The sequence below is a fragment of the Psammomys obesus genome, unplaced genomic scaffold (assembly GCF_907164565.1).
Source record: "Psammomys obesus unplaced genomic scaffold, mPsaObe1.curated_primary_1811, whole genome shotgun sequence".
Classification (NCBI taxonomy): Eukaryota; Metazoa; Chordata; class Mammalia; order Rodentia; family Muridae; genus Psammomys; species Psammomys obesus.
Genome location: NW_026596100.1, coordinates 1,971,676 through 1,993,556, shown reverse-complemented (window position 1 = coordinate 1,993,556; position 21,881 = coordinate 1,971,676). Strand labels below are relative to the sequence as shown.

Below are 21,881 nucleotides of genomic sequence, written 5' to 3'. Positions count from 1 at the left end.
AGATGGTGCAGACACTTGAAGGCGTGTGGCAGGGCTGGTGTGCAGCTGAGTGGCTGATTGCTTGTCCAGTGTGGGCAAGATCCTGGGTGTGATCCCCCAGCACTAAGAAACAAAACAAACGTGTGCCAGTCTCTTATTAAGTTCAGTATCCCATGCTGGCTGAGGAGGTGGCTCGGAGCGTAAGGTGCATGCTGAGCAAGCAGAAAGACCTGCACTAAGATCCCAGAACCTACTGAAGAAGACAGCCATCGCTGTGTGTGCCTGTAAACCTGGAGCTAGGGAGGCAGAGATACACGCAGGCGCACATGCGTGCCCACGCACACTCACAGACTCACATTCTCTCCCACTCACACTCTGTCACACACAGTCTCTCTCTTTCTCACATGCACACACATATACATACAGTCTCATTTGTAGGTATCTGTTCAACTTAAATGAACATTATGTTTATGTAATGACAATACTTCCTGGGAGTGTTTATAACAATTTATTTATAATTGTAAAAAAACTGGGACACGGGGAATGGCTCGGTGCTTCAAAGCACTGGCTCTTCTTCCAGAGGACCCAGGTTCCATTCCTAGCACCTAGCTGGCAACTCACAACCACCAGTCACACTAGCTCCAGGGCATCCAATTCCTTCCTCTGGCCTCTTGTGACCACCAAGTCCACATGTGGTACACACACATGCAGGCAAAACACACATACACATAAAGTTAAAAATTAAAAACAACAACAATCCTGTAATGTTTCTCAATTATTAAGTGGATAAACAGAAATGAAATTCTACCTTGTGATAATAGGGAAGAAACTGTCACAGCAATAGCACAGGCACCTCTCAAAGCCAGCTTCAAAGGTTATGTACATGACTCCATACAAAGATATTTTGGCAGAGGCTAATCAATAAAGGGCAAACAGAAGTCATGGCCAGAAATGTTAGGGAGGATGACTAATGGGAGAGTTTTGGAACTCTCTTCCCTTTGTATAGTGGTGATGTTTATACAGGTACTATATGTAAATTGAAAATATTAGGTCAAATCTGGAGTTATTATTTTATTGCTGGAGGTAGTTAGGAAATACAAGAATATATAATTGTGAAATACAATTATATTAAAAATAATATAATTGTGAATAATATTATTAAAAATAATGTAATTGTGAAATACAATTACACAACCTGGTTTGATTTTTATGAGGCTGTGGCTCATACAAAACTTACAGTAGCCGTGGTTACCTGCATAAAACCTGACAAGATCAAGCTATTTAAAATTCCAACATGGATGGGGGTGGGGCCCTGAGGCCCCCCATCCTTTGAAGGTGCTTTTGGCAACTGATGGCTGCTCAGGGAAGAGTCAGCCTCCTTAGGGGATGTAAATCTCCTTAGGAGATATGCCACACTCATTTCTTTCTCTAAGTATTTCTTTGGGGAGAGTATGTTGTATTCATACACACACTATCCTCCTTTCTAAGATTTATTTTTATTCATTTTAATTATGCACATGTGTGTGTGTTATGTTCATGTGAATGTATGTGCCCAAGGAAGACAGATGCATTGATTCCCCCTGGAGCTGGAGCTACAGGTGGATCAGTCACCTGTAAGGACTGAACTCCAGTCCTCTGGAACAGTAGTCTGTGCTCTTAACCACTGGCTGAGCCACGTCTCCAGCCCAGTATCTTCTTTGTAAAGGAAATCACTCACAGTTGATTTTATTTTATTTTTTTACCCTAATCTCCCCTTTGGTTTTATTTTGTACCAGCACCACCCTCTCTTTGATTTGATATCTCATTTCCATGATTGCACGTCTACTTAAAACAAGATGCTATCCATTTGTCTTTTTCCAGCTGAACTTACGGATTGAACACTTCATCTTTGTTGTGATTAGGCAAGCGATAGGGCTGTTAGACAGAATACCCTCCAAGCAGACATAAAATATTCTTCCACAGGCAAGTCACTGACCCTGGCAGCCTGGTGCATGGCATTGCAGGCGCTAAGCAAGAGAAGCTTGTGGCTCTCCTGCCACCTCCTGTACTGCACTGGAGTGCATTCAGTCGTCATCTGGCCCAACCCAAAGCTAGAAGCTAACATTTTGTTCCATAGTAACTTGGTGGAGGAAGTGTTCTGAGAGACTGTTAGATTACAGACTTCCCATTAATTGTTTTCAGCTTCTCTCCTTACTATTACCTTCAGGGCTATCTGACAGCTGGACCCCCAGTGACCTGGACCTAAGTGTATTTGTTGCTGCAAGGAACTAGAGATAGAACCTCAGCTCAATGCACCTTGTTGAGCAGACTGACTGGTCTCCTAAACACAGATTTTCTTTTTAAAACTCACCACAGACCTTCCCAAGTCAGAATCTTAAAGAATGAGTCTGGTAGTGTGCATTTCTTGTGAGGCCCTCAGGTGACCACGTGGGAAAGTCATGTCTCCAAACGGTCAAGCACATTTTAGCCTTGTCTTTGGAGGCACAGAAAACTAGGCGTAAGGGAATGAAGGGAAAGGGCAGGTGAATCTTGGGGAAGTAAAGGTTAATCTGCAGGCATTTGAAGAGGACAAGTCTTGATGTAGAATGTTGGTGATAGTATTTCTCAGTGGAGAGCAGAAAACCAAGGAACCAAGGGAAACAATATGAGCCTGTTCACCCAGCCAGCCTCTGTTTGGGAGGGGCCATTATAAAGTGTTCTTAATAGAGCTGACATTTACTTTGAAGACTATGGAAGTTTTCTTCCTCTCATCTACTTCACCCTCCTTCCATCTGCTCCCCTTATTTTCCATATACAGATTTGTAACAAAGAGGAAGCCACATACGGACATTTTGAAATTTGGAAAACCCAAACATCACCTTGAACTTCACCCAGACATGATCTGTAGTGAAAGTATCCATTTAAGTGAACAATCTTCAGAATCAATGATGTTTATATCCTGTGAAAGCAGACTCTGCAGCATGCACAGAATAAAGAGACATGTTCCCCTCATCACTACACCCACGCTAGAAGTGGTGTGTACAGGTGGCGGGGTCTAAAAAGCGAGCAAGAGAACAGTTACAAATGAGAGGAACCGGCTAAGGGGCCTAGATTACAGACATAGAACTGCTGAACCAAGTTGGCACACAGCCAAGATTCCTCAAATCTGTGAGAAAACTTTTAACAGGAAAAACAAGAGTGAGAAATGATCCTAACCAAAAGAAAGAATTAAAATACATATTCAAACTAATCAGCTAGTTTTATTGTTCACATTTTATTCATTTATCCAGAAGTTACTTTAAAATATAAAAATTCTGTATTTAATCTGTGTGGATTATATGCTGAGGGCTTCTTTGCTTACAGCTAGTGATACTGTGTTATTTCACAAATCATGGTTGTTCCTCTACAGATCTAAATTTTAATGGAAGAAAACAGATGTATTAAATAATTTTTTAGTAACTTCTACTCAGGGTGATTAGCTTTTTATAAAGCCAATGGATCACCTAGACAATGAATTATTTTCCTCATTCTCCTATATTGTCCCATACTTACAAAATTGAAGGAAATTTGTTCAGAATTTTTGGAAGTGGAAAAAAGTATTTGTTACATGTGTTCCAGTGCAAATTGATACTTATCATGGGGGAAAACAGTAAAACTAGCAGTGGCTGTGTTATTTCCCCCACAGTTTCTTTCTTTCTTTTTTTTTTTTTTTTTTTTTTGGCTAAATTTTTGTGGCTTGTCTACTCAATGATCAATTTTTTAATTGCAAAATTGCATTCTCAGCATGATACCTGACATACGGTGGACAACTTATGTTTCTTGATTAAGTGGGAGTAGAATAACCACAGAATGGAAAAGATTCTTGCTACTTTAGGTGGATTTTGTCATATACCAAATAAGTCTATGTATATTTACTTAAAGCTATTTTCTGCAAGTCCTTAATTTACTAACCCACCAGTCCCATCCTCAGATTGTTTTTTTTCTTTTATAAACATGCAAAGCCTAAGGTTCTTGGAAAAGGTACGTGTGGTACAGCAGTATAAAAGGTTATATGGGTTTTTCAAACCACTTAATACATGCACTAATTTGTATTTATTTCACCCACACTGATGTGATACAATATTCACTGCTTTTAGAAAACCAACTTGCATTTAAAATGCTGTTTATGCATTTAACTACAGAACTACAAAAAATACAAAACATTATTTTTGATTCTATTAAAAATGAGACTTGGGGTTCATCGATAAGGTAATGTGAGAGAAGGCAGGCACCTTTACTGTCAAGTAGGCATTAAACCAGAATGTGATGCACATTCCAGGCATTACCTAAGACACTGTAAAGACACAAATCTCACTCTTTTCTGTAGAGCAGTAGATACAACCCATTATTCAGAGTTTCATAATGAACAATAGCTAGTCCTCAGGTACCAGAATTTGGCTCTACTTGTCACATCTATAGTGGACTGTTGGGTTGGCCATCTGAGTTAGCTACTGTATTTTAGGAGAAAAAGCAATCCTTATGCCCGAGGTAGTTTCACAGTTTAAGTCAAGAGTTCTAGAGTTTTACAGAACCTGGAGATAAGGGGCTATTTCTTCTGGTGCCTGTGAACTTGGAAAGATCCTGGATCCCAGCTTTGTAAGGGGCTTTCCTAGCGTTGTGAGGTTCAACCATGGCTTTAAGCACTAACAATGACTCACAACCCGTGTACATTCCAAGTTCTTAAGAAAGGTATTCCTGGATCATAAATCTGACAGAGCACTTACTCTTTTCTGGAAAAAGGAGAGAGCATCTCATTTTCAACAGTAAGACTTAAACATTTGCGTGTCCTTAACATATGTTTTGGTTTCTTGGGCTTTGAGACTTACTACTTAGATGAATAACCACTTAGAGTTAAAAAGTATTGATTGTTCTTTGGCTCCCACCTAACGGGTTTTAAGGGTGGGAGTGGGAGAGGAGTTGTTAGACTTGTTGCAGGCAACGAATGTGGTCGAACTCACGTACAAGACACACTGCCTTAAAAAGCGTGCTCGAGGAGTGACGCTCCGTGACGACTAACACCTATCACAGAGCTCCAGATCACCTAGTAAGATCTGTTCGGGCCACATTACTCATTTTTGCACCAAAACCAGCGGAGAGCGCTTCGGAAGACAGCCCTCACTGGAGGAGCCGACCAGTCTGGGTTCCCGCTCTCTAGACTTTCCTAGAGGTAAGCCCTTTCGAGGGGAGCGCTCCCGGGGACCGGCGGCACGCCTTCCACAGCCCCCTCCGGTTTCCCGACGGGCCGATCGTCAGCGTCGCGGGGGGCGGGGGCCCGGGGGCGAGCCGGCAGCTCCGGGCGCTGGGCGGAACCGCAGAGCCGCTTCGAGGAATGCCCGTCACCGCACACGCCCAGCGGCCCGCGGGGAGGCAGCCCCCGGGGCGCGGCCCGCTCGGGTGGGGAGCAGACCTGGCGCTCGCCGGGCCCCGCGGACGCTCCGCGCCTGGTCACGCCTCCTTTCCGGCCCGGCCGCTGCGCTGACCCTTCCGGGCTTATCACCGGCCAAGCCACTTCCCGGCCTCGGCCCCGCGGGCCGCCCCCAGCTTCCTGTCAGGCCCCCTCCGCCCCCGCGCCCGTCCCGCCGCGCAGCCCTAGCGCTGGGCTCGGAGAACCGGGCTCCTCCCGGCGGGAGAGCCGCCGAGGGGCAGCCCCGACGTGAACCGGCCCGCAGGGCGGCGGCCGCGGCGCACGCCTCCTCTCGCCCGCAGCCCCAGCCCGCGCCCACGCTAAGCTCCGCCCCCCGCGGGCCCGGGCCAATGGGCCGCGCCCGCCTCCTGGGAGGGAGCGGGGGAGGGGATTGGGGCCGGCGGCAGCGCCCGCCCCCCGCCCTCGCTCATTGGCTGAGGCCTCAGGGTGCCCGGAGACCGGAGCGCAGAGGGATTGGCTGTCGAGGCTCGCGACGGCGGCTCCTATTGGCCGGAGCGGCCCCCGTGACGCCGGGTGGCGACTGGCTCCCGGGTCTGAGGGGCTCCTGCTTGTCAGGTTCTAGGTAGGTGCGTTTCACGCCGCCGTCCGTAGGCACTGTTGCCCCGGGCAACGCCCCGGGAGGTGGGAAGGAGGCCGGAAGGCGAGCGCCGCGCGGGGGCAAGCGTCCCCGCCCGCAGGGGGGCGCCGGGCTCCGGCCCAGCGGGCGCGGGCTGCGCGGAGGCTCTTCCTTTTCCCTCCTCCAGCCCCGTCCCCGCCCGTGGCTGCGGGGTCCTCCGCCCCGTGCTAGCCCATGACGGAACGTTCCGGGTTGGGCTCGGGTCCTGCTGCTCACCCGGCCCGCGAGGCCCGCCCCTCCCACCCGCCCGGACCGGGAGGCTGAGGGGGCGGTGCCGGCCGTGGCGGGCGCCTAGCTCCGCCCCGTCGCGGGTCGCGGGGTCGCGGGGCGTGGGATGGGGTCGGGGGCCGCGGCGCGGGGAGCCCGCGCCCTTTCCCTTCTTGCGCGCATCGCCTCTCGCCCGCGGTGCCCACACCTCTTCTGCTCTCCTCACCCCGCGCCCCCTCTTTCGGGGCACCCAGCCCCTTGTGTTCCCGCAGCCCCTTTCCATCAGGACCCACTAACCCCTTGTCACCCCTCCTTCGGCCTCAAGTCCCACTGCCCCTCTTGTTCATGGCTGTCCTTTAGGAGTCTGGTCCAGAGATGGACTCCTGGAGGGGTCTGGACTCCTAAGGGCGATTTTGCCTTAAGGGCATTTTAGGGTCTGAGGTATTTGGAAGCACCATTGTGTCTTCCTTGGACTACTCTTAGGCTCAGCTCTCTGGAACTAATTCATGAAGTCAGTTTTGGTAAGGACTAGGGCGCCTTTGAACAATTAAGTTATCTTGAGGTGGTCGATTTGTACTCTGCACTTGTGATTTTGTTGGGAATGCCGTTGCAGTCTAAATTTGTTACGGCAACCTTTTATTTTCATTCACCTTATGTTGGAAGAGGAGTGGAGCTTTTGATCTTTTTACTTCGGAAGAAGCTGCATACAGTCACGATGGTCTCAGCATCACTCTAACCTATGCGACTTTAACTTGTACAGGAGTTTTCAGGCATTTTAAGAAAAAAACTTCTCACCTGAAGTCACTGTATATAAAAGTTTGAAGTAAAAAAATCTGAAGATAAGGCCAACACTATTTTAGTAGTTAACGTCTAAAAGAATACTTTGCAAGCATTTTTTTGAAATGAGAACAAGATTAAAAGTAAAAGTATTACAAAATACATAGTGTGGTAGGCGCTGTTTGTACACACACCTGTGTAGGCTTTATGATGGTGTGCGGAAGAGCCACAGGATGTAAAAGGTTGAGAGTCTCTTTTACAGCCAGGAACAGATTTTCCGATAGCCCAAAGGCCCTGTGGATGTTGTAAGAGAGAGCATAGGCATTCTTGGAAACACTTTCGGCTTTCTTCCATAAAAGACCTTTGGCGGAGATCTGCTTCTTTTCCGCATTGACAGTATTAATATACACCAGCTAAGATGATGTAGTGTCCTGTTGATGCACCGTCTCTGCTTCAGAGGTTGAAACCATTCGTGTGGGAGAAGTTAGGCTTTTGTGGACAAAATACTTGAATTTCATTTTTAGCTGCTGTGTAGCTATAACTTTTGTGTAAACATTTCAGATCTGCAGTTCTTTTTCTCTTACAGCAAGAAAAATTTCAATTTACACAGAACAAATGAGTTGTGCTTGTTATTTATACGGCAGTGATACCTCTTACATTGTTGCTCCATAAGTAAACATTGACAACAAAGGAACTGAAATGATCATAATTGAAAAGCTAACGTAACTGTACAGAACACCGAAATATGGCAATATACTTCTTTGTTTATAAGTAGAAATAGCACAACGAAATAGTAACAGGGAAAAAAAAAAGTAATTTAGTTACACAAAGCGCTACTTTGTGTGGTTTTGTGAGCTATTGGGAAGACAGTATCTTTGTAACTCTGGCCCAGATTGGTAAATTGCATAAGCCACAGGAAAGGTAATCCACATTCTTGTCATAAAAATTAAAGCTGTATTTTAAGCTTGGATTGGTGTTAATCGGTAGTAGTTTTGCACCATGCTGTACATGTTTTGAGTGAGGGCAAAGGGATTATTTAGTGTTTTGATTATTAAACTGATTAATTTCATCCAATTGATCCATGAAATTGGACCAATCTTGTGCATATTGTATTTTGTAATGGAAAAAGACTTTGCAAATGTGAACCTAAAATGTGTCAACTAATTTAGAAGTACTTCATGGGGGGACTTTGTTTACTAGTATTTCAATAGGACTTAAAACTATCTTCACTGTTGTCTCATAATATTAATAAAGGAATATATTAATACAGAACTTCAGTTTCTGATAAAGGAAATGATATCAATTCACACACAAGTAATAATTGTATTTTTTCTTTCTTAGGAAAGAATTGTACTTTTCTTTTTTTAAAAAAATCTTTATTAATTACACTTTATTCACTTTGTATCCCCCTGTGTTTCCCTTCCTCCTCCTGTCCCAATCCCTCCCTTCCTCCACCCTCTGCATGCATGCCCCTCCCCAAGTCCACTGATAGGGGAGGTCTTCTTTTCCATCCTTCTGATCCTAGTCAATTAGGTCTCATCAGGAGTGGCTACATTGTCTTCTTCTGTGGCCTGGTAATGCTGCTTCCCCCTCAGGGGGAGGTAATTAAAGAGCAGGCCAATCAGTTCATGTCAGAGACAGTCCCTGTTCCTATTACAATGGAACCCACTTGGACACTAAACTGCCATGGGCTACATCTGTGCAGGGGTTTTAGGTTATCTCCATGCATGGTTCTTGGTTGGAGTATCAGTCTCAGGAAAGACCCCTGTGCTCAGATTTTTTGGTTCTGTTGCTCTCCTTATGGAGTTCCTGTCCTTTCCAGATACTACTATTATTTTCCACTTCTTTCTTAAAATTCCCTGCACTCTGCCCAAAGGTTACCCTTAAGTCTCAGCATCTGCATTGATAGTCTGCAGGGCAGAGGCTTTCAGAGGCCCTCTGTGGCAGGTTTCTAGGTTGTTTCCTGTTTTCTTCTTCTTCTGATGTCCATCTTCTTTGCCTTTCAGGATGGGGATTGAGCATTTTAGTCAGGGTCTTCTTTCTTGATTAGTTTCTTTAGATGTACAGGTTTTAGTAGGTTTATCCTATGTTATATATCTATATGAGTGAGTATATACTGTGTGTGTCTTTCTGCTTCTGGGACAGCTCACTCAGGATGATCTTTTCCAGATCCCACCATTTACCTGCAAATTTCATGACTTCCTTGTTTTTTATTGCTGAGTAATATTCCATTGTGTAGATGTACCACAATTTCTGTATCCATTACTCCACTGAGGGGCATCTGGGCTGTTTCCAGCTTCTGGCTATTACAAATAAGGCTGCTACAAACATGGTTGAGCAAATGTCCCTATTGTGTACTTGACCCTCTTTTGGGTATATGCCTAGGAGTGGTATAGCTGGATCTTGAGGAAGCGCCAGATTGCTCAGATTGCTTTCCAGAGTGGTTGTATGAGTTTGCATTCCCACCAACAGTGGAGGAGGGTTCCCCTTTCTCACACACAAGTAATAATTGTATTTTTTTCTTTCCTAGGAAATAATTGTACTTTTCTTAAATATTTATGTCCTCTTCCATTTCAGAAAGATTCTTATACCTACCTTTATATACTAATTTCTAAAATTTTTGAGAGGTATGTATCAGAATTTACAGATGTATAGACAGATCTTCACAGTCTTTGGCACACTTGTTTCGTTGGGACATCTAAGGGAACAAGGTCACAGTTTTAGAGCTTGGACAGTGAATTGAGCAAATTTAGGAATGCTGAACCGCCTATTAGGTTTTCACCAGAGCTCCACTTTCCTTGCCTTTCCCCTTCTTCTTACTTCTTTTATTACCATTTTCATTTAGTTACTCAAGATAAGTTCTTCTAAATCAGTTGAGAAAATAGAAAAGTCACCAATAATCCTGTTACAGCTACTGTTTTAGAAAATAACTAAAACCCCACTTGCTGTTTAACACACAGCACTCTTCCACGCCTCACAGTTTTGTGGGCTTCAATCCAGGGAATCTGTAGGTGCACCTAACTTTGTGGTGTAGCTCGGCTGCAGTAACTCAGATGCTTCTGCATTTGGGAAAACAGAATAGAGGACATAGAAGATCTGGAGCAAAGAAATCAGAATAGAATAGCTACTTTTTCCTATTCTGTCAGAACAAGTACAGTCCAAGTTTACCATGCATGTAGTTTACTGATATGTGGCTCTCACATGTGGGCTCCTCAAGAGTTTTTAAAATTCAAAATATATAGGTAAACTAGGTTCACTTAGTACCTTTTTAAAAAAATAAATTTTAACAAAATGGCTTTATTTTTAGGGTATTACATACTCAGATTTAAAAAAATGTAATGTGATGCATAACTTGCGATTATTTCTTAAATCTTCATCCGTCGTTATAAAACTATGATTAATAGTCACTCTACATTATTACCATTCAACATAAGCTTGATATTCTCTCTTTCCTTAGTAAGTATTAATGAAGAGCCTGAATGTTTTAATGACAGAGTTTCTTGCCAGGTTAGGAGGTGAAAAGAAGAACGGTTTGTTTGAAAGCCATATAACTTGGGTTTCAGCTCCAGTTTCTTTTTTGTGGGATCTTGGACAAATTACTTAATATCATCAAATCATAGTTTCCTCTTCTGTTAAATGAGTAAGATAAAATTACCTCATGCGGTAGTTATGTAGAAGAAACTAGACAATGTAAGTAAAAAATGCCTGGAGTTAGGAAGTGCTCAGCTTTTGTATTTAGCTCTTTGCATTGGTTTTTATCTGCTTTGGTGCTGATAGGATGATCCTGGATGAATCTGTCTTAGTCCACATTCTTACTGTGAGGAGACACCATGACTAACACAACTCTTTCAAAATAAAGCATTTAATTAGGGGCTTGCTTTAGAGGGTAGAGGTGGGAGGGATGAAGGGAAGTAGGAAGGGAGGGAGGGAGGGAGAGAGAGAGAGAGAGAGATTTCTAGTCTTTTGGGAGGGTCATTCAGATCAGTTCTAATTCAGGGTCCTCTGGGTCTTGTTTCTGAGATGCATGGGGGTGCTGCCTTCCAAGAGCAACAGCAGTAGGCTCTGTTTTTTGGGAGTCTCTTGGACAGCCTTGGCCAACAATGCAAAAGAGGGCTTATTTCTGGTATTGTGGTTTTTAGTTTTTATTAGGTGGTTCTTGGCTGTTGAAGGGGACACCATTAGCCCAGATGAGAAAATCTCACTAAAACTATATATGTATATCTATACACTGAATATGCATATTATGGTTTTTTTTTCCATTTCCCATATCAGATCAGTAGTCCCAATTCTTAAAGTATTTTCTTTCACCTCAGGTTGTCATTTGTTATTGGTTGAATACCATAAATTCCTTTCCCTTGAACTAAAAATATTGGCTTGAAATTGGTAGAGATGGTAAATGTTATTAAATTTCTTATTGGCACTCCCACGTTGGATCACATTCACTCAATCGGTGTAAAATTTAACCTCTATAATTGTAGGACCTCAATTCTTAAGACAGTTTAAATGCACAGGAAGTTGATGGCTGTTGGGTGCACTGCAGTAAGCCTTCCCCAAGGCCTTAGTTGAATTATGCATCTGTTTCTGTCCCATCCTGCAGCACACATTTTTATTTAAGTTGGTTATTCTTGATATTTTCCCCCATCCAAGCACAAGATATTTACATGTGTGACAATCTAGTGTGAAGGTTCTAGGTGCCAGCTGTGTGTGACTTTGTCTCTCTTTCCCACGCAGACATCATAATGAAGGTATTGACAATGATGTCATGGTAGACATAACTCAGGTCTACTCAGATTTATTGAAGGAAGTCATCAGAAATGTCTATGACTTGTCAGTAATAGTACTTGAGACATACTTTGTTTTATCGTTGGGAATCAACAGAATTCCTCTTTCCCTAAATGAAAGCCTGTCCTGTGTTTTCTGGTCATTCTTCTAATACCATAGACTATACTATTAGGCTGATTTTGTACAATTGATGATGAAGAATCCACATTTAAAAGTTGAAGTAACTGTTAAAAAGCAGTTGAAAGGACACGAATGAAAGCACTCCAGTCTTAACCAGCCTCTGTGGTGCACACCTGTAATCCCATCACTGGGCGGCAGAGGCCGGTGGATCTCTGTTCGAGGCCAGCCTGGTCTATAAAGAGAGTCCAGGGACAGCCAAGGCTACACAGAGAAGTCCTGTCTCTAGCCCTTCCCCCCTAAAAAAAAGGACTACAGTGTTAGTTATGAATGACATTAACCATTACAGAAACATGAAAATTAGTTTTATAGTGAGACTTGTCTCTGTAATGTAACTGTTTTAGGGATTTTTTATTCTAGGCACTTAGTACCTAAATGCTCTTCACATTGATTCAGTCCAAAGGGGCATCTTTGAAATTACCTTGCCCACGCGGGAGTACACTTATTTATTTATTTATTTATTTATTTAAAAATTTAGTTTCAATTTTTTTAAGATGGGCTATCAGCCTGTAGACAAGGCTGACTTCAAACTTAGAGAAGTTGGCCTGCCTCAGTCTCCCGAGTCCTGGGATTAAAGGTGTGCATCACTATTTTCCTTTGAGATTGCTTTTAATCAGTCATTCTACATAGAAGGACAATTAGTACAGTAGTCTTTTGGAATTTGCAAAAATTATTTTCTCAAACATTTGCAAATTAAGGACCTACCTCCATAAAAGAAAACAAATTTAATTAAAAAATTTAAGCAGCCCCCCCTCCAGACTTTTACTGATTCTATAGAGTTAGTCATTAAAGTTACAGATTTTTTTCCTTCTGAAATGAGAGCTAGGGAACTATGTACGTAGTTAGTACGTAGGTAAAGGTTCTTTTATGCTGGTGTCTGGGAGGTTACAGGACAGCATTTCTGGCTTAGAAAGCCTCCTGCTTGTCACAAGGTTTGGTGCCAGGTTTCCCCAGTGCTCACCAATTGCTGACTTGCTGTTGTCTGTGGCTACGTCCTCCTTGAAGTGGAGTATTTCTGTGGTCTGTGTCCTTGCTGCTGTCCCATGTGTGGCTTAGGGGGATTTCCCAAACTTAGTTGATGGGGTCTCTTTTGTTAGCATCACATTTTATACAAAGGAAGGTGCATTTGTTAGATGGCAGCAACTTTCTAGCATTTACACTGTCACCTCATGAAAATGTTTATGCAATGTCTTTCCTCTTGAATTTCTGTTAGAATCATGTGTTTTCTGTGAATAGATAGCCTAGTCCAGGTTGGCCATTATTTTAAGTTTCACTAAGATTTTGTAAATTTTGTTTTGCTAGAAGCAAAGGAAACCTTTTCCTTTGAAAATGTGTGGGTACAGCTTGTACGTGTGCTGCATCGTCTTTATACTTGTGCACGCATGTGCATAGGGAGGCGTGGTCATTGCTCTCCACTTCTAGCTTCTCTCCCCTCTCTCCCCTCTGCTTCCCTCCTTCCTCCTCCTCCTCCCCCTTTCTCTCCTCTCCTCTTCCCGTCTCATGTGTGGGTACACGCCATTGTGCTACCTTGTGTGGAGGTGAGAGGACAGCTTTGTGGAGTCTCGTTTTCTTCTACCTTGTTTTGAGGCAGGGTCTTTCTTCTCTTTTCCAGCATTTGCTCTGTAGTCTAGGCTAGCTGGCCCTGTCTTCTATATGATTCTGATTCTCCTGTCTGAGCCTCTCATCTTACCATAGGAGTTCTAGGATTACAGACGTGTACCACTGCATCTGGCTTTTTATGTGGGTTTCTGGGATTGAACTCAGGTCAGCATACTGTATGGCACTTTAGCCTCTGAGTTGTCTTCCTGTCCCTCTCCACTTTGTTTTTGTTTGTTTTAGGCTTGGTTTTGTTTTTAATTATGTATATATGTGTATGTTCATGTCTGTGAATGCACACAAGTGCAGTGTATTCAGAGGACACAGGCATCAGATCCCTTGGAGCTGGAGGTAGTTAGGAACTGCTCATTGTAGGTGCTGGGAGTTGAACTTGAGTCCTCTGGAAGAGCAGTATTTTTTCTTAGCCAGTGAACCATTTCAAGCCCTTCTACATTGTTTTTGAGATAGGATTTCTTTGAACATGAAGTGACTGTCTAGACTGGTTGGCCAACAAGCCCAGGGACATTTTAAACAATACAGAGGTTAGATTTCCAATCATGTTAGCATTGAGAACCAAGCCTAATCTAAAAGGAAATAAAATGTTTGGAGGCAAATGAAGGTATCTTTGAAATGGGTAGATCATTGGAAGAGTGGAAGATTTGGAGAATATGACGGATAAAACCAGTCTGTTTCATGACTGGAAGAAAAGCAGATACTTCTGGTGACATGTATGAAATGTCTTCGTGTTCTTATGAAAGTCAAGGGGAATGATACAGTACAGGCAAGCCAGAGGGATGGCTCAGCTGGTAAAGACACTTGCTGTGCAGGCTTCATGACCAGAGTTTAGACCCTGAACCCACCTGGAGGTGGAAGGAGAGAACCAAGTCCACAGAGCTGTTCTCTGGCTTCTACACTTATGCCCCAGACAGACAGATGGACGGACAGACAAATGGACAGATGGATGGACACACACAGAAACACACTACACCTCGGGGAGGACCACGGTGGGAAGAAGAGAGGATAGAGAATTATTGACTAGGAAGTCAGGGTTAGAAACAGGTTTCTGTGAGGCAGAAGATAAGAAAGTTACAAGGTTACACACACACACACACACACACACACACACATGGCCCTTGGTATTCATATAGATGTTTGAGAATTCAATCAATCATTACTCAAAACAGTTATATAAAAAATGTGTTTATATTGTACATGCACACGTTTGTTCTTTGCTTGTCTTTATCCCTCCCAAATACTGTACAACAACTGAAACATAACATGGACATTAAAGCTATGTTAGTAACTCAGACATAGTTGAAAGTATATAGGACGATGTGACAGTTTTTATGCTATATTTTGCCACTTACCTTTTTTATTTTTATTAAATTTATAAAATTATAATTTTATAAAATTATTTTTATGTGGATGTTGGGATGCGTGTGGTGTTCAGAGGACAACTTTGGGGAGTTTTATTTGTTTGTTTGTTGAGGCAGGGTCCCCCTTGTTTCTGCCAAGCTGTGCTCCAGGCTAGCTGACTGTCCAGCTTCTCGGGAGCTCTCTGTCCGCCTCCCATTTCATCTTGCTCTTGGTGTGAGTCCTGGAGACCTGGACTCCAGTTGGCAGGCATGTGCAGCGTGCACATGTCGAGCCTTGTCCCTGCCCTGCCAGTTTATGTAAAGGACCAGAGCATCTGCAGGTCCCAGGACTGATCTCTGTGAATTGACTGGGGCCACTGCATATGGATGTCAGTGATGGAGAAGAACCTATGGCCAAGAGGCCTCTCAAAGTTGTCTTTAAGCCCAGTCAAGGGGTATATTTAGGCAAACTGAAGCATTTGAGACAGAAGATATGCCTTTGTTGGAAAAATCTTCCTTAACCGTTTGTCATCCTTTCCATACCTAATTACTTCTTCAGACCCCCCTAATTTTTTGTAGTTAAAATATAATTACATCCTTTTACTCCTTCTTTTCCATCCCTTCAGCCCTTCATGTATGCCCCCCCCCATCTTCCTCTCAAATTCATGGCCTGCTTTTCTTTTATTATATTTGATTTTGTATATATGAAATGAATAAAATGAATAAATATGTAAACACAACCTGCTGGGTCTGTTGTTGTATGTGCATGATTTCAGGGCCGACCAGACCACTTGGTATTAGATAACAAATTAGGGAGTTCACTCCCAGGGGAGACTAAACCTCCCTCTCAGCAGGTGGTAATTCATGTTCTTTGTCTAGGGGTGGGGCCTACTGAGATTCCCCCTTCCATGTGTAACATTTTAAAATAAGTATAGTTCCTGTATCGTTTGTGCTTCCAGCTTGAAGTTAGTTTTATGCTTTGAAAATGGAGAAAAACAGGAGTAGGCTCTTTAAAATGGGGGAGTTGGTGGGAAAGAAAGGGGCAAGCCTTGGGTCAGCTGTGGAGAGAGAGGAGGGAGAAAGCAGTGGGCAAGCGAGTTAGGTCAGGGTAGTATTTATATTTGGTGAAGCTTAATTTCTTTCTCTCTCTCTCTCTCTCTCTCTCTCTCTCTCTCTCTTTCTCTCTCTTTTTAAGATTTACTTACTATGTCTGCAGTATTCTGCCAGTACACCAGATAGGGCACCAGATCTCATAGATGGTTGTGAGCCACCATGTGGTTGCTGGGAATTGAACTCAGGACCTCTGGAAGAGCAGCCAGAGCTCTTAACTGCTGAGCCTTCTCCAGCCCCCTGGGGCGGATAGTTTCTAGTAGTAGCTGGACTGTACTTCACACATGCATGTTTTCCTCTTTCCTCTGTGGTGAGTAGTTCTGACTCCTTATATTTCTTCTTACAGCTCAGTTTTTTTGGCTAGACCTATGATCACTTCCGTGAGACTTCACTGCACACTTTCTCGAGTATCTTCCTCATCTCTAGTGTGTATTTCCTCACCATGGAGCTGCTACTTTAGCTAAGACATGGCCAGCAATGATAGTAGTAAGGTAGGACTCCTTTACTGTTCATAGTAAATTACTTAAACCTTTGCTATTTGTTTTGGGCTCTGGACCTATAATAGTTTTGTGTTAACATTGTAGTGCTCTTTATATTAGATTACTGTACTTCAGAAGGCTACTATCATTTTATGTGTAATTTTTTCTTGTCATTTATCTTAATACATTTTGCATATGACACCTGTGATCTGGTTAGGTTTTTCAGCTAATGCTTTAGAATGGCAGAATCCCGGTCTTCATCTTGCTTCTTTAATGTATGTGCCTACCAGTCCCGTATTTTCAAATGCTCGGCACCAAACTCAACATGTTTGTCCTTTTGAAAAACTCATTCTTTGTCTTTGTTCTGGTTTCTGTATTTCTGTGTTTACAGAAAGCCTCTGACGTGATGTAAAATTAAATCCATAATTAATTAAAAGGCATATAAAACTCAGTGTTTGAGAAAAGCTTTAACAAATCATTAACTAGTATATATTAAAAATTTGTCAGACATGGTAGTGTAAACCTTTAATCCAAGTATTTGGGAGGCAGAGGCAGGTGCATCTTTTTGAGTTTGAGGTCACCTTGGCTTGCATAGTGTTCTAGGCCAGCCAGAACTACATAGTGAGAACCTCAAAAAACAAAACAAAACAAACAAACAAACAAAACCCCTTATTCTAGCATGTCTGTTATTTTTAGCATTTCTATTAAGTCCATTTTTGTATAAAAGCTAATCCTATGGTCATTTTTTTTTTCTGTGTTCTGTTTTGTGATGATGTATTTAACAGATACTTATATTCAAACAAACAATTACTCATCTTTGAATGTATTTTCTTCCCTTTTACACTTAAGAACTCGAAATGCTGTGAACCCTATTGGAAGAAAAGGGAAGAAAAAGAAAAAGAAAACCACCTCAGATCCCCTATCTTGCCGACATGGCTGGCAGGCTCTTTAGATGGCTCTTAGACAAGTCAGATGTCTCTTTGTCTGAGCTAGCCCACCGGTACCCAGTAACCAGCTGTTGTAATGTAAGGGTGAGCCACTGACTTCTCCATGAGCCTCTGAAGCCTCATCTGACATTTACTTATGGGTTTAATTTGATAGGACTCCAGCAACTTTCTGGAAGTGAAAGTAACTGTTCTCTATTTTTATACTGTTAAATGCCTTTACCTTGCCCTCTCTTAGAGAGAGAGAAAGAGACAGAGATAGAGAGAGAGAAAGAGACAGAGATAGAGAGAGAGAAAGAGATAGTAGCTGGGTATGGTGGTGCATGCCTGTAATCCTAGTGCTGTGGGAGGCAGAGGTAGACAAATTTCTGTGAGTTTGAGGCTAGCCTGGTGTCCAAAGTGAGTCTAGGACAGCCAAGGTTGCACAGAGAAACCCTATCTTGGAAAAACAAACCAAAAAGAAAGAAAGAGAAAGAAAGGAAGGAAGGAAGGAAGGAAGAAAGAAAGAAAGAAAGAAAGAAAGAAAGAAAGAAAGAAAGAAAGAAAAGAGATCGTTCTTTTCACCAGTATGAAATCTTTCCAGGATGTTCCCCAGTGTTCTCATGGGTAATTTTAAAAAATATTTTATTTTGAAGATTTTTCCAGTATCAGTTGCGCGCATGCACACTCACTCACTCACTCACTCACTCACTCACTCACTCACTCACTCACTGTATTAAACTTATTTGAATGTATCCAGCTTGTTTAGACTCATGGGAGATTATTATAAATTCCGCTGTATGATTTCATCAGAGCATATATAACTTTTATTTTATGTGTGTGGGTATTCTGCCTATGTGTGTGTCTGTATACCACCTATCTGCAGTGTCTGGAGAGGCTAGAAGGGGACACTGGATTTTTTGAGACTGGAGTTTCAGACAGCTGTGGGACATCATGGGGGTACAGGGAATCGAGCTGGGTCCTCTCCTCAGAGTGATTTATACCTAGTCTTTTAGGACTGGTTCTTGAGGTGAAAATGGAAATTTAACAGTTACTAAAATAAATCTACTTTGTGTTAGTCATATCTTCTAAATTTTTTAACAGCCTCATTTTTCTTTCTGAGGGATTAGATTTTGTTTTAAATTTGTTTTCTCTTGTGCGCATGTTTTGCATTCATGTATGTGTATGTGCACCACATGCATGCCTGCTGCCGCAGAGGTTGGAAGAGGGTGGCGAATCTTCTGGAGCTGGAGTTTCAGATGGTTGGGCCCCTCACTTCCTCTGGAGGCGCAGCCGGTACTGTTAGCTGCTGGGTCAGCCCTCTAGCCCCTTTCTAAAGCAGTTTTAAGATGCTTTGTTGAAATGAAAGAGTTTATATTACTGTTTGTCCTCTGTGTGAGGCATTTGGTTAGATATCTTACTTCTTATTTTTTGTCCTATTGGCCTATAAACTTTTCTGTTTCTACGTGGTTATCTTCTTTTATTTTAAATTCAATTTTATTTTATTAATTACACTTTATTCACTTTGTATCCCCCCAATAAGCCCCTCCCTCCTCCCCTCCCAGTCTCCCCCTCCCTCCCCCTTCTTTATGCATGCCTCTCCCCAAGTCCACTGATAGGGGAGGTCCTCCTTTCCTTCCTTCTGATCTTAGTCTATCAGATCACATCAGGAGTGGCTGCATTGTCATCTTCTCTGGCCTGGTAAGGCTGTTCCCCCCTCAGGGGGAGGTGATCAAAGAGCAGGCCAATCAGATTATGTCAGAGCCAGTCCCTCTTCCCATTAGTATGTAACCCACTTAGACATTAAACTGCCATGGGCTACATCTGTGCAAGGGTTCTAGGCTATCTCCATGCCTGGTACTTGGTTGGAGTATGAGTCTGTGGGAAGACCCCTGTGTTCAAATTTTCTGGTTCTGTTGCTCTTCTTGTGGAGTTCCTGTCCTCTCCAGCTCTTACTATTTCCCACTTCTTACATAAGATTCCATGCACTCTGCCCAACAGTTGGTCATAAGTCTCAGCATCTGCTTTGATAGTCTGCAGGGCAGAGGCTTTCAGAGGCCCTCTGTGGCAGGTTTCTAGCTTGTTTCCTGTTTTCTTCTTCTTCTGATGTCCATCCTCTTTGCCTTTCAGGATGGGGATTGAGCATTTTAGTCAGGGTCTTCTCTTTTGATTAGTTTCTTTAGATGTACAGGTTTTAGTAGGTTTATCCTATTATATATCTATATGAGTGAGTATATATTGTGTGTGTCTTTCTGCTTCTGGGACAGCTCACTCAGGATGATCCTTTCCAGGTCCCACCATTTACCTGCAAATTTCATGATTTTTTTTATTTTCCTTGCAGAGTGATATTCCATTGTGTAGATGTACCACAATTTCTGCATCTGTTCTTCAGTTGAGGAGCATCTGGGCTGTTTCCAGCTTCTGGGTATTACAAATAAAGCTGCTACAAACATGGTTGAGCAAATGTCTTTATTGTGTACTTGAGCCCCTTTTGGATATATGCCTAGGAGTGGTATGGCTGGATCTTGAGGAAGTGCTATTCCTAGTTGTCTGAGAAAGCACCAGATTGCTTTCCAGAGTGGTTGTACAAGTTTACATTCCCACCAGCAGTGGAGGAGGGTTCCCCTTTCTCCACAACCTCTCCAGCATGTGTTGTCACTTGAGTCTTCTTGGTCATTCTGATGGGTGTAAGGGGAAATCTCAGGGTCGTTTTGATTTGCATTTCCGTAATGGCTAATGATGTTGAGCATTTCTTTAAGTGTTTCTCTGCCATTCGATATTCCTCTACAGAGAGTTCTCTGTTTAGCTCTGTTCCTCATTTTTTAATTGGATTACTTGGTTTGCTGCTTTTCAGCTTCTTTAGTTCTTTATATATACTGGATATTAGCCCTCTGTCAGATAAAGGGTTGGTGAAGATTCTTTCCCAATCTGTAGGCAGTCGTTTTGTTTTGATGAGGGTGTGCTTTGCTTTACAGAAGCTTTTCAGTTCCATGTGGTCCCATTTATTGATTGTTGCTCTTAGAGCCTGTGCTGTTGGTGTTCTTTTCAGGAAGTTGTCTCCTGTACCAATGAGTTCTAGGGTTTTCCCCACTTTTTCTTCTAACCGATTTAATGTGTCTGGTTTTATGTTGAGGTCTTTGATCCACTTGGACTTTAGTTTTGTGCAGGGTGATAAGTATGGATCTATTTGCATTTCCTGTATGCAAAAGACAAAAGGGTTGGGAAGGAAATTAGGGAAACAACATCCTTCACAGTAGCCACAAATGACATAAAGTACCTTGGTGTAACCCTAATCAAGCAAGTCAAAGACTTGTATGAAAAAAATTTCAAGTCTCTGAAGAAAGAATTAGAAGAAGATATCAGAAGATGGAAAGATCTCCCATGCTCATGGCTTGGCAGGATTAACATAGTAAAAATGGCCATCTTACCAAAAGCAATTTACAGATTCAATGCAATTCCCATCAAATTACCAACACAATTCTTTACAGACCTGGAAAGAAAAATTCTTAACTTTATATGGAATAACAAGAAACCCAGAATTGCTAAAACAATCCTCTACAAGAAAAGATATTCTGGAGGTATCTCCATCCCTGATCTTAAGCTGTATTATAGAGCAACAGTTATAAAAACTGCATGGTACTGGCATAGAAACAGAATGGTGGATCAATGGAACCGAACAGAAGACCCAGAAATAAACCCACACACTTATGGAGAGCTGATTTTTGACAAAGATGCCAAAACCATACAATGGAAAAAAGATAGCATCTTCAACAAATGGTGCTGGTCCAACTGGATGTCTACATGTGGTTATCTTCTTCAAATTTATTTTTAAGGTGGAAAGACAAAAGAAACTATGTATGTGCATGCATGTGCATGTACGTCCAGGCATGCTGGCTGTGAGCTGCTCAATGTGTGTGATGGGACAAAACTCAGGTCCTCTGCAAGAGTAGCCAGCTCTCTTAACCCCAAAGCCATGTCTCTGGCCTTTTGGTTATCTTTTGAGTTGTAAGGCTGAGAGATTATGGTAGAATTTAGTAGCTGCTGTGTACCTTTGGCGCTCACCCACTTCTTCTCTTTCAATGGGACCCTAAAGTGCTTCTGTGATCTGCCCAGTCCTTGTATCTGGCTCTCAGGAGTTTGAAGACCAGTGTGGTTTTATTCCTCATGCCTCAGTTTCATTGGGTTTCTCATCTGTCTTCTGCTCCAGTTTTAGTTTTGGCAGTTGCTTCACTACAGAAGAGCTGAAGATACAGGATAGTGAATGTGGGTACACTGCTTGCTTGTCAGCTAGGTTCACTGTGACATTTACCTGCATTTTCATTCTTTGCATATTTATGTAGTTTGAAACCATATCAAGATATCATAGCTATAGCCAGGTATGGTGGTACATGGATTTTATCCCAGCACTCAGGAGCCAAAGGCAGGAGAATTGCTGAG

At 42.7% G+C, this 21,881-nt stretch overlaps 1 protein-coding gene across 4 annotated transcripts in view; it reads left to right on the top strand.

Moving 5' to 3' along the window:
* The first annotated feature begins 5,104 nt into the window (after positions 1-5,104).
* Positions 5,105-21,881, top strand: part of Fer (FER tyrosine kinase) — a 305,523-nt gene continuing 288,746 nt past the window's right edge. Inside the window, exons 1-2 of one of the 4 annotated variants that reach the window (XM_055628368.1) lie at positions 5,959-5,984; positions 16,389-16,533. The gene's annotated coding sequence lies outside the window, so the exon portion shown is untranslated. Of the gene's footprint in view, positions 5,165-5,927; positions 5,989-16,388; positions 16,534-21,881 lie in introns of those variants that run through there. The other 3 variants (XM_055628366.1, XM_055628367.1, XM_055628369.1) reach the window with 3 other exon arrangements.